At 39.8% G+C, this 12,447-nt stretch overlaps 1 protein-coding gene across 1 annotated transcript in view; it reads left to right on the plus strand.

Annotated features, from left to right (window-relative positions):
* The first annotated feature begins 4,172 nt into the window (after nucleotides 1-4,172).
* LOC110523554 (tight junction protein 2) overlaps nucleotides 4,173-12,447 on the plus strand; it is a 43,329-nt gene continuing 35,054 nt past the window's right edge. Inside the window, exon 1 of the mRNA XM_021602350.3 lies at nucleotides 4,173-4,421. The gene's annotated coding sequence lies outside the window, so the exon portion shown is untranslated. The remainder of the gene's footprint in view (nucleotides 4,422-12,447) is intronic.

Consider the following 12,447-nt stretch of genomic DNA (forward strand, 5'->3'; position numbering starts at 1 on the left):
TAACGTGTTTTCATCTCTAAATTCTTCAGCCCTAAAAGGGCAGCGTAATCATTTCCATAAATGATCCGTAGGTGGCATAATGTGAATAGAATTACTAATCTTTCATTCATCTTCCAGGATTGTTATGAGTAGATGCAAATGCTATCAAAATTCCATATAGAAGAGGCTTTTTCAGTAAAAACTGAACGTAGAAAGTAACTTGAGTTTTTAAAAGGAGAACTGCTTTTGCAGTAAATCGATCAACTGTTTACAGCCTCAATCTGATTACTTATTTGAAATAATCATAAATCTTTGATTGGAAAACTGTTGGTGGAAGTCAATTGAGTGTTGTGCAATATCACCCATAGGGTAGTATTTTCCAAATGGTGAGTGAGATGGTGGTCAAGACCCCTGGTGATTCACACCCAAGTCCTCCTGGGTCACGGCTTAAGACTGGGCTGTTGTGGCTTAAAACATTGTTTTGATTATCTGGAGATGTATAGGCAAATTCAAAAGGTTTTAGGTGGATCACAGTTTGGAGCCCACTAAACCTACACATCAGGTAATCTCGCTATTACTCTCCTATGGATATTGTCGGACATAGTGCTGTCAATGTACCCTGTTTAAATACAATCAAGCCATGCATGCAGTGGTGTCATGCCCAAAGGGGGGCACAAGGGTACATGCCCCCTCAGATTTTCAATGTTAAATTAATTACTAAACTACAGTATATTTAAGGCCATGTTTTATCATAATTATTGATAGAAATTTGTGCAGTATTTTGTGGTTGGGTAGTAAATAGGATGCTATGATATATGCCTGTATTATGATCCCATGGACTGTTGCAATTTGGATGCTGTATCCTAAATATGTTAGTGCAGTAGTAGCGGTGTGTGAGTAAAGTCAATGGGGAAGCCAAGCCAAGAAAAAAGCCAAATTACGTAAGTTTACAAGTCGGAAGTTTACATACACTTAGGTTGGAGTCATTAACTCGCTTTTCAACCTTGTTAACAATGTTTTTGGCAAGTCGGTTAGGACATCTAGTTGTGCATGACACAAGTAATTTTTCCAACAATTGTTTACAGACATTATTTCACTTACAATTCACTGTATCACAATTCCAGTGGGTCAGAAGTTTACATACACTAAGTTGACTGCCTTTTCTGGAATTTTCCAAGCTCTTTTAGTTATGGTTTTAGAAGTTTCCGATAGGCTGATTGACATCATTTGAGTCAATTGGAGGTGTACCTGTGGATGTATTTCAAGGCCTACCTTCAAACTCAGTGCCTCTTTGCTTGACATCATGAGAAAATCAAAAGAAATCAGCCAAGACCTCAGAAAAAAAATGGTCTACCTCCACAAGTCTGGTTCATCCTTGGGAGCAATTTCTAAATGCCTAAAAGTACCACGTTCATCTGTACAAACAGTAGTACTCAAGTATAAACACCATGGGACCACGCAGCCATCATACCACTCAAGAAGGAGACGTGTTCTGTCTCCTAGAGGTGAAGAAGCCACTGCTTCTTCCTTGCTGAAAATTATGTGGATATATTGAAGCAACATCTCAAGACATCAGTCAGGAAGTTAAAGCTTGGTTGTAAATGGGTCTTCCAAATGGACAATGACCCCAAGCATACTTCCAAAGTTGTGGCAAAATGGCTTAAGGACAACAAAGTCAAGGTATTGGAGTGGCCATCACAAAGCGCTGACCTCAATCCTATAGAAATTTGTGGGCAGAACTGAAAAAGCGTGTGTGAGCAAGGAGGCCTACAAACCTGACTCAGTTACACCACCAGCTCTGTCAAGCGGAATGGGCCAAAATTCACCCAACTTATTGTGGGAAGCTTGTGGAAGGCTACCCAAAACATTTGACCCAAGTTAAACAATTTAAAGGCAATGCTCCCAAATACTAATTGAGTGTATGTAAACTTCTGACCCACTGGGAATGTGATGAAAGAAATAAAATCAGAAATAAATCACTCTACTATTTTTCTGACATTTCACATTCCCAAGGTCGAGACAATAAGATGGTGTCAGAATAAATTTAACCACACCTTTGTTTAATCACAAAACTGCAGAGCAACATTGTCCGGTGGAGTCTACAAAGCATATTGCAATTAAGAAACAGTTACATGACCTAAGGCATGGTCAATCAAGTTAATATTTACAACATTTTGGACTACAAAACAACTATTGATTTAGAACACCGTAGAGTTAACGCAAGAAACCAATAAAAATAAGCTGCCTCCACTATTCCAGCACCATTTAAACATCAAATCACCTATGCTTACTCTAATACAGGGACAAAATATTCCAAAAACTATTTAGTCCAACGTATGCTAAATATCGTGTGGCTGTCCATGGTACTGATTTATGTGCGTGTAAGTAGAAAACACATGTAGAAAAAGTAGAAAAAACACTCCCCCTACTCGTCGAGAAACACCAATGCCATCCTGCTCTCTGTCATGTTGCCGAAACGGTCTATGACTCTGTCATACAGTACAAGCTTTTAGTTTTTGTTGTCCTAGGCTACCTGGCTAAAATGCTTGCTCGCTAGCCTAACTTCCTTTCATGGGCAACGATTAGCCAGCTAGTTAACATTAGCCTACTACATCTATCTACATTTTGAACTTCCATCCTTTCTGGTCAGAGGCTATGAATATGGTTGGATCAGAATCACTGTTATAATCTTTGGCCAGTATGGAGAATTAAGTAAAAGTCCAAATCCCCATTTCCACCCATGGCTAATTTAGGAAAGGGCTCATTTTAGCTAGCTAGCCACCGGGGGACAACAACACAACAAGATGCAACAATTCAACTATCTTTTTCTGTCAATGAAGAGTGGCTTGATGTGAAGCCAAATCAAAACTTTTTTGACACTTTTCACAGTTGATCACTCAGTTTAGCTCAACACTGATTGGCTATTATTGTATAATTATTTATTATCAAGGGAGGCCAAATGCTCACTGGCTTCCCTTACATTCAATGCTACGGACGGCAATAATATAATTATATTTTTGTCCAGACAGCATCAAATAGATGGGCTACACATATTGAAGACAGTGGGGTGCTGTTTTAGGGGTGCTGTTTTGTTCGCTTGGATGCTTTCTCTGGTGAGATACATTCAGCCTCTTGCTAAAAGAGGCAAAATTGTATATTTTTTTCCTGGTAAATTGTTTGGGGAAGCCTGGCTTCTCTTAGCATCCTTGAATACACACCATTGTAGTACAGTATATTGAGATGTGTGATTTACAAAAGTCAGAATGACACCCTTAACAAAATGACAATTTAACAGGTAAAGAGGTATGCTTAGATAACATATGCAGAAAATATACACTTTTTTTGTATATAGAATTACAGTAGGCACAATGTTTATGGCTCTAGATTGCAGGAAAAAGCTGTTTCATCCTTACATACTTTGTGTCCCCTCTAAAATAATGGGTGCATTACAACCCCGAGTGCATGATTTTTATATGCAAAAAAACAAAAGCTGACATCTTGGGAACATAGCGTGCTGTATGCATTGTTTCAACTTTCCTGTGCATTACTTGATTCTCAACAACCCAAGTCAATGACTCGAGTAACAAAATAATAGTACAAGTCCTAACACATCCAGCTCAGGATGTGATTCAATTGAAGCCCTTATAACAATTGTCATGCTCATTTAGCACACTGAACTGGGTGCTATTTAAGCCATACATAGGTCTTCTGTCTGATAGACATTGGATATGCCACAGGGTCCTCCTCTTACATGACAAGTCAAACCAACTAGGCAGGTATTCAAATTGTAGCCTATTGATAAAAGGTAGGGGTTGGAGTGTGCTCATGGTTAAGTATAATTGGTTGTAGAGGATGTTTCCTTTCATGTTCCACTTCCCAGGTATGATTCATACAGTTTAAGTGTGGATTACTTTGAATTCAAAGGAGTGAGTAGTAGAGATGAGCGAATAGGCTTTCCCCCACCTCACAAATATGTATGAGCTGACATTCAGTTTCTGTACAATTCACTGGAGAGTGGACATCAAACGGAAAGTGGGCCATAAGTAAACATTTGTGGTGTGACTCATGACCTTAGTCGAAACTAGGGTGAAATCTTTACTCCAAACACAAAAACAAGCGTTTATATTGGTCATGTTCAGCAAACAGGGCGGGACCTACCTGAATCTGTCAAATAGAAACGTTAGTTTTCGTTTGGTGTAAGGATTACACCCCTGAACTCACCCACCTACGCTCATGTGGAAGTTTACGGCAGCGTGTGCGACTCACCTTCAGTTTCAACGCCACGCCCATACCTGCAGAAACCAGGAAATATACAGCTTTGATGGAAGACGAACTGCTTATTTTGTTACTTCAAAACTCACATTCTGTTGGTGGACTATCATATTCGGTATTTAATTGTGCATTTCCATAATAAACTATAAAATATCCAGAACTTCCAGTAGGTAAGTCAAACTTCGAAACTGACATGTCCTTTTGTAACCTAGCCTACTGTCTGCTTGCTTCTTTTGCCTTATTTGGGCATTGACCATTCTTTGCAGTAGCCTCTGTTGCTCTTATTTAGTAGACCTCTCATGCGCTTAATTCATAAGAAAAACAAAGTTTCTGAAAATAGAGTACAGTTATAACTGACCAGGCTTGGGCGGCTTCAAAGTTTGTCCTTTGTAGCCCACAGCGAAGTGCTATTCTGTTACAATAACGTTACGATTTGTCCTACATTCTGAGGTCTCAATGTTGTTGACCCTTCCCGCTCTAATAGTTGATGTATTTATCCACTCTGGCTTTTCTGTTTGGGCAACCAAAACCTATTTAATCTTTAAATAATGTATAACTTATGACCTTTTGGGGTTCACAACAAAGCTGTGAAACATTTTTGTTGTTGTTGACATAGTCAAATAACTCAAGCATAGATTGATAACTTTAAAAAAAAAATAACTACAGGACATGAGTAACTTTGGTAAAAAATATTGCCACTGCTATAGGTGGCGCTGTTTATAGGCAGACTTGCTTAAACCCTCAACTTGAAACTTTTGTATTTCAGTGTCTTTCCTCATGCGGAACAAATTTGCCAAATAATTTCCCCATAAGGTCTGTCAGGAAAGATTTTCCTCCATCTTGGAAAACGTTTGAAAACCTTATCATTAACCATTAGCCTAAATAACAACAAATTAGGTATTGATAAATCAAAAATCTGATTTCAGACATTACCATGATGAACCATGTTAAGTGTAGCATTGATATCTTAAAAAAACAAGGAAACTATCAACAATTCACTTTTTTGCCAATGTAAAACCTAATGCTTAATAAAAAATAAAAAAAGTATTCATATTTTTTGTTGGAGTAAAATTCACTCCAAATGTGTCAGATTCACTCCAGATGTGGTTTTTGGGCTCATCACAATAGTCCCTAAAGATTTTCCAAAAAATAAAGTTGATGCATTCAAAGATGGCAATGCTGTGCAGCGATGCTCCCCATCCATCCTGGCAAACATTTCTAAAAAACTGTTTTTGCTTTGTCCATTCTGAGTTATGTGTAGATTTATGAAGGGAGACATGTCAAAGGAAAAATTATGACCCCCCCTTAGAATCCCGAACTATCCCTAGCATTGTTGCTAATTAGGCCATGTTGGCCTATGTGAAAGCATTTTAGACCATGGTCTAAGCAAAAGTCATAAGCACAAGTATAGGCCCATGATTTCATTCTGGTACCATCATTCTGTTACCGGGTGTTGATTCACTTCACTTACTGTAGTTCAATAACCAAAATAGATTTTTTTCTAACTCAGTATCATTATAGCTGATGCCCCATTCTTTCTGCAGACATCTTTTAATTTTAATTCGGGGGTAATGTATTGTGTCATTTAGGAGTCACTTTTATTGTAAATAAGAAAATATGTTTCTAAAGCCTTCTATATTGATGTGGATACTACCATGATTACGGTAATATCTTGAATGAATCATGAATAATAATGAGTGGCAAAGTTCCAAGACATGCTAACCTTACCTTTATTGGTAATGGTTAGAGGTTAGCATGTCTTTGGGTTATGATCTTTGACCCTTTGACTTTCTCATTCATCATTATTGATGAGTTAAGGATTATCCAAATCATGTTAGCATCCACATTAATGTAAACATTTTTAGAAACCTTCTGTTCTTATTTACAATAAGTGACTCCAAAATTACACAATACATTATTTACCTTAAATATCTATTGGGCAGAAAATAATCAGAAACGCAACCAAAACAAACTGCAAATGCATTCAAGTTTGTAGTCAAAAGCTTGATGTAGTCATTACGTGCTAGGAGTATGGGACCAAACCAACTTTTAACTATTTTATTTCTAAGAATCATTGCGGGTGTCAGTAATGTTGACTACATTTTTTTTTTTTATCCGCAAAAAGGATGTCTTTATTGAACACACTGTGTAAACCTAAACAGTGCAGGTTGGGAAAAGTATGTGATCCCTTGGATTTAATAACAGGTTGACCCTCCTTTGGCAGCAATACACTCAACCAAATGTTTTCTGTAGTTGCGGATCAGACCTGCACAACAGTCAGGAGGAATTTTGGACCATTCCTCTTTATAAAACTGTTTTAGTTCCACAATATTCTTGGGATATCTGGTGTGAACTGTCTCTTGAGGTCATGCCACAGCATCTCAAATCGGGATGAGGTCAGGACTCTGACTGGGCCACTCCAGAAGGCGCATTTTCAGCTGTTGAAGCCATTTTATTGTTTATTTACTTCTGTGTTTTGGGTCGTTATCCTGTTGCATCACATAACTTCTGGTGCGCTTCAATAGGAGGACAAATAGCCTTACATTCTCCTGAAAAATGTCTTGATAAACTTGGGAATTCATTTTTCCGTTGAGGATAGCAAGCTCTCTAGACCGTGAGGCAGCAAAGAAGCCCCAAACCATGATGCTCCCTCCACCATAGTTTACAGTTGGGTTGAGGTTTTGATGTTGTGCTGTGCCTTTTTTTTCTCCACACATAGTGTTGTTTTGTGTTCCTTCCAAACAACACAACTTTAGTTTCATCTGTCCACAGAATATTTTGTCAGTAGTGCTGTGGAACATGCAGGTGTTCTTTTGCAAACTTAAAAAATGCAGCAACGCGCTTTTTTTGGACAGCAGGGGCTTCTTCCATGGTGTCCCCTCATGAACACCATTCTTGTTTAGTGTTTTACGTGCTGTAGACTCATCAACAGAGATGTTAGCATGTTCCAGAGATTTCTGTATGTCTTTAGCTGACACTAGGATTCTTCTTAACCTCATTGAGCATTATGCGCTGCGCTCTTGCAGTCATCTTTGCAGGACGGCCACTACTTGGGAGCAACAGTGCTGAACTTTCTCCATTTATAGAAAATTTGTCTTACCATGGACAGACTTTTTTTTAGAGATACTTTTGTAACCCTTTCCAACTTTATGCAAGGCAACAATTCTTCTTGTTTGAGGCATGGTTCACATTAGCAATGGTTCTTGTGAATAGTAAAGTCAAATTGAGTGTTTTTTTATTGGGCAGGGCAGCTCTAACCAACATCTCCAATCTCGTCTCAATGATTGTACTCCAGATTAGCTGACTCCTGAATCCAATTAGCTTTTGGAGAAGTAATTCGCTTAGGGGTGCACATACTTTTTCCAACCTACACTGTGAATGTTTTTATGATGTACTCAATATAGACAAACTGTGTTTGTCTATTGTTGTGACTTAGATGAAGACCAGATCAAATTTGGTCAAATTCATGCAGAAATCCAGGTAATTCCAAAGGATTCATATACTTTTTCTTTGCACTGTGTGTATATGTAGGTACACAGTACCAGTCAAAAGTTTGGATACACCTACTTGATAGAATGCAAAGGGTGGCTACTTTGAAGAATGTCAAATCTAAAATATATTTTGATTTCTTTAACTTTTTTTGGGGTTACTACATGATATCATGTGTTATTTCATAGTTTTGATATCTTCACTATTCTTTTATAATATGTAAAATAAAAACCCTTGAATGAGTAGGTGTCAACTTTTGACTGGTAATGTATAGAAGACAGAAGTTTTAAGGGGGGAAATGTCCACCAAAGCTGTTTCCAGAGAATTGAATGTTCATTTATCTAACATAATTCTTTGAGAATTTGGCAGAGCGTCCAAGACAACATGTAACCACTCCAGCCCAGGACCTCCATCTGGCTTCTTCACCTGCGGGATCATCTGAGACCAGCCACCTGGACAGCTGATGAAACTGTGGGTTTGCACAACCGAAGAATTTCTGCACAAACTGTCAAAAACTGTCCTGGGAAGCTCATCTGCGTGCTCGTCGTCCTCACCAGTCTCTTGACCTACTTCAGTAGACATGCTCCCCTTCGATGGCCACTGGCACACTGGAGAAGTGTGCTCTTCACAGATGAAACCGGGAAGATGGCAGACAGTGTGTATGGTGTCGTCTGGGTGTGCAGTTTGATGTCAACGTTGTGAAGAAGAGTGCCCCATGGTGGAGGTGTGGTTATGGTATGGGCAGGCATAAGCTATGGACAAAGAAAACAATTGCATTTTATCAATGGCAATTTGAATGCACAGAGATACCGTGACGAGATCCTGAGGCCCATTGTTGTGCCATTAATCTGCCGCCATCACCTCATGTTTCAGCATGATAATGCACGGCCCCATGTCACAAGGCTCTGTACACAATTCCTGGAAGCAGAAAATGACCCAGTTCTTCCATGGCCTGCATACTCACCAGACATGTCACCCATTGAGCATGTTTGGAATGCTCTGGAACAATGTGTATGCCAGCGTGCTTCTGCCAATATCCAGCAACTTTGCACAGACATTGAAGAGGAGTGAGACAACATTCCACAGCCCGATCAACTCTATGCGAAGGAGCTGCATCGCGCTGCATTAGGCAAATGGTGGTCACACCAAATACTGACTGGTTTTCTGATCCATGCCCCTACACTTTTTAAGGTACAGCATCTCTGACCAACAGGTGCATATATGTATTCCCAGTCATGTGAAATCCATAGATTAGGGCTTGATTAATTTATTTCAGTTGACTGATTTCCTTCTATAAACCATACCTCAGTAAAATCTTTGACATTGTTGCATGCTGCGTCTTATATTTTTGTTCAGTATTTTCATACTGAAGTTGGAATAATATTGTGAAATGTATGATATTTTTTTTTTAATGGAAGACATTTTTTAAAGGACAGCCTGAAGATTCAGACTGTTTTGGTGGGATTTAATTTTGGCCTGCCTACTAAATTTGTTAATAGACCAATAAGAAAGATACAGTATTTCCAAACCTGCCAATAACAGCTAGTGTTCAGTTTCCCCCTCCCCACTCAGACCATTCCCAAACAGTCCTACCAAACAGTCTGTTCTTGCTTGAGAAATTGCTCTTTGCTAAGAAGCTATTTCTGAACATTTTAATTTAAAACAATCACCGTAAGGTACTTAATTGTTACCCAGAAATTATTTGATATTGAGATTTAAAAATATAACCATATCCGCATTGGAGTAGGGTCCTAGAAAATCTGCGTTGTGGCAAAAGAGGATGGAATCATGGAATCCAGATATTTAAACGGAATTCAACAGTATTCAAAAATGTATTGAACTTATTAGGAAATCAAATAAATGTATTAAACTTATTTGTGAGTGACATGGCTCTTCGTCTGGCATACTGTATGCATTCCATAGGGACAATGCATAATCAAGTGAAAGCCGATTGAGAAAAACACAACAATAATACTGAAAGTGGTAATTGGTGAGAGACAAGGTCGCAATAAAAACAGACTACTTACGTAAAGCCATAAAGAACATGCAGAATAGGCACTGTGACTAAAACGTTAACTAGTATAAATAAATGTAGCAACCCAAACACCCATCACCACAAGAGACTTTGCATCACAATCCTCTAGTCAAATTGCATCACTTTGCAGCTTAGGAGATGCTGTTTTGATTTGAGGGAAATGTTATTTGATGTAAAAACATATTCTCATTCCCCCTGTTGTGGTGTCACTGCTTTTCAGATGCCCATAAAGGCTTATCTTAAACCAGTTTAATGCTGAATTCAGTGATTACATCACGTAGAAGACATATTGTGATATTTGGGACAGCATGGTGGAGGGGTGAGTGTGTGTGTGTGTTGTAATGTGCCATGACACGGGTCCAGCTGGTGAGATTTACAGTAAAAGACTGAACGAGGCCACAGGATTAATGCTTTTGTTCTGCTGACATCCACGCTCAACAAGAGAGAAGTGAGACACTTGTGTGCATGTGCCACTGACTACATGGATTAATACTAGAAATGTATTTTATGAGATGTTTTTGATTCTATGGGACCATGCCTTATTTATTAAGATGTTGTTCTGGGAGGTAGTGAGGGTTTTAGATTATAATCCTAGTCATCAATCAGCACAGTGGAAGCATCCTACATGCTCTTTGTCCCTATGTCCCTAATGCCCTTTAGGCGGTGCCTGCTGCCTGGATGATGCACAATGCATAGCCATTAAAGTTATTCCATTCTGTAGTGTTTTTGTTACCTAACTGGGTATAAATAGTCTGTTATTTATGGGTTTGCTGCTGGTTTGGGGCCCTTAGAGTTTTAAGGGATTTCTGTGCCCTGCTCTTTCACAGTAAAATCTCCTGCTCTCATGGCCCAGCCATATAGAGAGCAGTAATCCAGACATGCGAACTGCTGGGATATAATTCCTATCCAGAGGTTTGTATTGGCTGGCAGCTCTCCAGCTGCATTTATTTATTTCCCCCCTCACGGGACATGGCTGCATGCTGTCAGAGGGTGAGAGGTAATGTGGATGTTGAAGTGAATGGTCTGCTAGATGGAGAATATTTTTTTGGGGGATGGAAGAGGGTATGGTGTGATGATGGAAAGTTGAGTGTGTGAGATGATGATGGAGGCTCTGGGTTTTAATGGGGACTAAACCTACATAGGGATTTTGGGAAAATGGGGTGGTGTACATACATGATCTGTCAGGGCTTCGTACCACAATTATCCCGACGGCAGCAGCAGTGTTTTCATTAGTGTAATGTTTAGAGATCTCCAGAGTTATGTAACAGTGACGCGCTGTCATCCCCTCTGGGCCTGCCCACCGCCAGTAGCATGACTGTTGTCCATTTAGTTTCTCTGAGGGGAAAAAAAACATCTGTCAGAGCCGACGGTAGGGGACACAGGGCTCGTGATTGAGAACGTAGTAGCAAGTAGGCAGGGCTCAGTGGGTTCAGTGTAGTGTGTATGATGGCAGTGAGCACAGTGGTGGCAGAGAGGATTAGAAGTCAGGGCTGATTTTCAGAATATTGCGGAGGGAAGTGAGATGGTAGTGGAGCCGTTGTGAGTAGCATGGGGTTTATGTAATGCAGTTGCAAGTGGAGAAACAGCCGAGGGTTCAAATATGAAGTTTAAGAAGTTCATTACCATCATGCAGGCGGCCATGGGGATCGTCCCCCTCAACAAACGAGAGCTCCTACCACCTGGGAGGAAACTTTGGAGACCCCCAGGGTGAGTTAAGCTGAGGTGTGCATATGAGCTTGTATGCATGAAATGAATGTTTGTCTGTCTGTATGTAGCTGTTGGTCTATTCAAGTACAAGCATCTACTGTACCTCTACAATATTTGAATCCTATGCACAAGTATTCAAAATGTTGCCAATATCGCTAGGCGACTCAAACATTATTTGGAATGTATGTTTCTGCTTTGCTCACCAGATGGTACTAGCCTACATGCTACAGCATGAGCATGTTTGTTGCCATTATTTACTGCTCAGGTCATAGATGCTGCATTTTGATTGTGACTCTGCTATTGGAGCACAGCAGATGAATGAATGTAGCAGAGGTCCTTCCTGTGAGTAGCATGGCTCTCCTTTGCTGGACCAATCCAGCACACAATCACTATTGAACCATTCTTTAGTCCATGGCCGCTACTGTATTTATCGTTGCAAATAAAATTTGCAATGTATTGCCACTCAAGCGGTTACTAAGTTGTCAAGGAAGGTTATTTTGTTTGCGTGTGTATATTTATGTGACCCCCCCCCCCCCCACACTCACTGAGGTTGATGTTGTGGATCAATTATTCAGTGTACACAACATTGCTCTTAGTAATTCTCCCAAGGTACAGGAATTCCACTTTGTACATGAATGTGTTCTCAGTTTGAAGATGTCCTAATTGTGTGGGTCTCATGCTGACAGAAGCTTGTCAAGAAGCTTGACAAGATGTGTCTTGTCTATCACTTCCCTGCTCAGCTATAACACGGCTAGGGCAGGGGAATGGGGAGTTCGTTGGGAAGGATAAGTCAAACAACACAAGCTGAGCATTTGGTCAAAGATCACAGCAAGGTCAATCACTTTATTTATTACTATTCTGACATGAGGTCAAATGGCTGCAGAGCAAATGTTTGGCTCAAGCGCAAACAGATTACAGCTGTGTTGAGGCCTTAAGTTTGTGTGTGCGCATGCCTGTGCATCAGA

Source organism: Oncorhynchus mykiss, chromosome 5 (assembly GCF_057628025.1).
Source record: "Oncorhynchus mykiss isolate SJ-2025 chromosome 5, ASM5762802v1, whole genome shotgun sequence".
Lineage (NCBI taxonomy): Eukaryota > Metazoa > Chordata > Actinopteri > Salmoniformes > Salmonidae > Oncorhynchus > Oncorhynchus mykiss.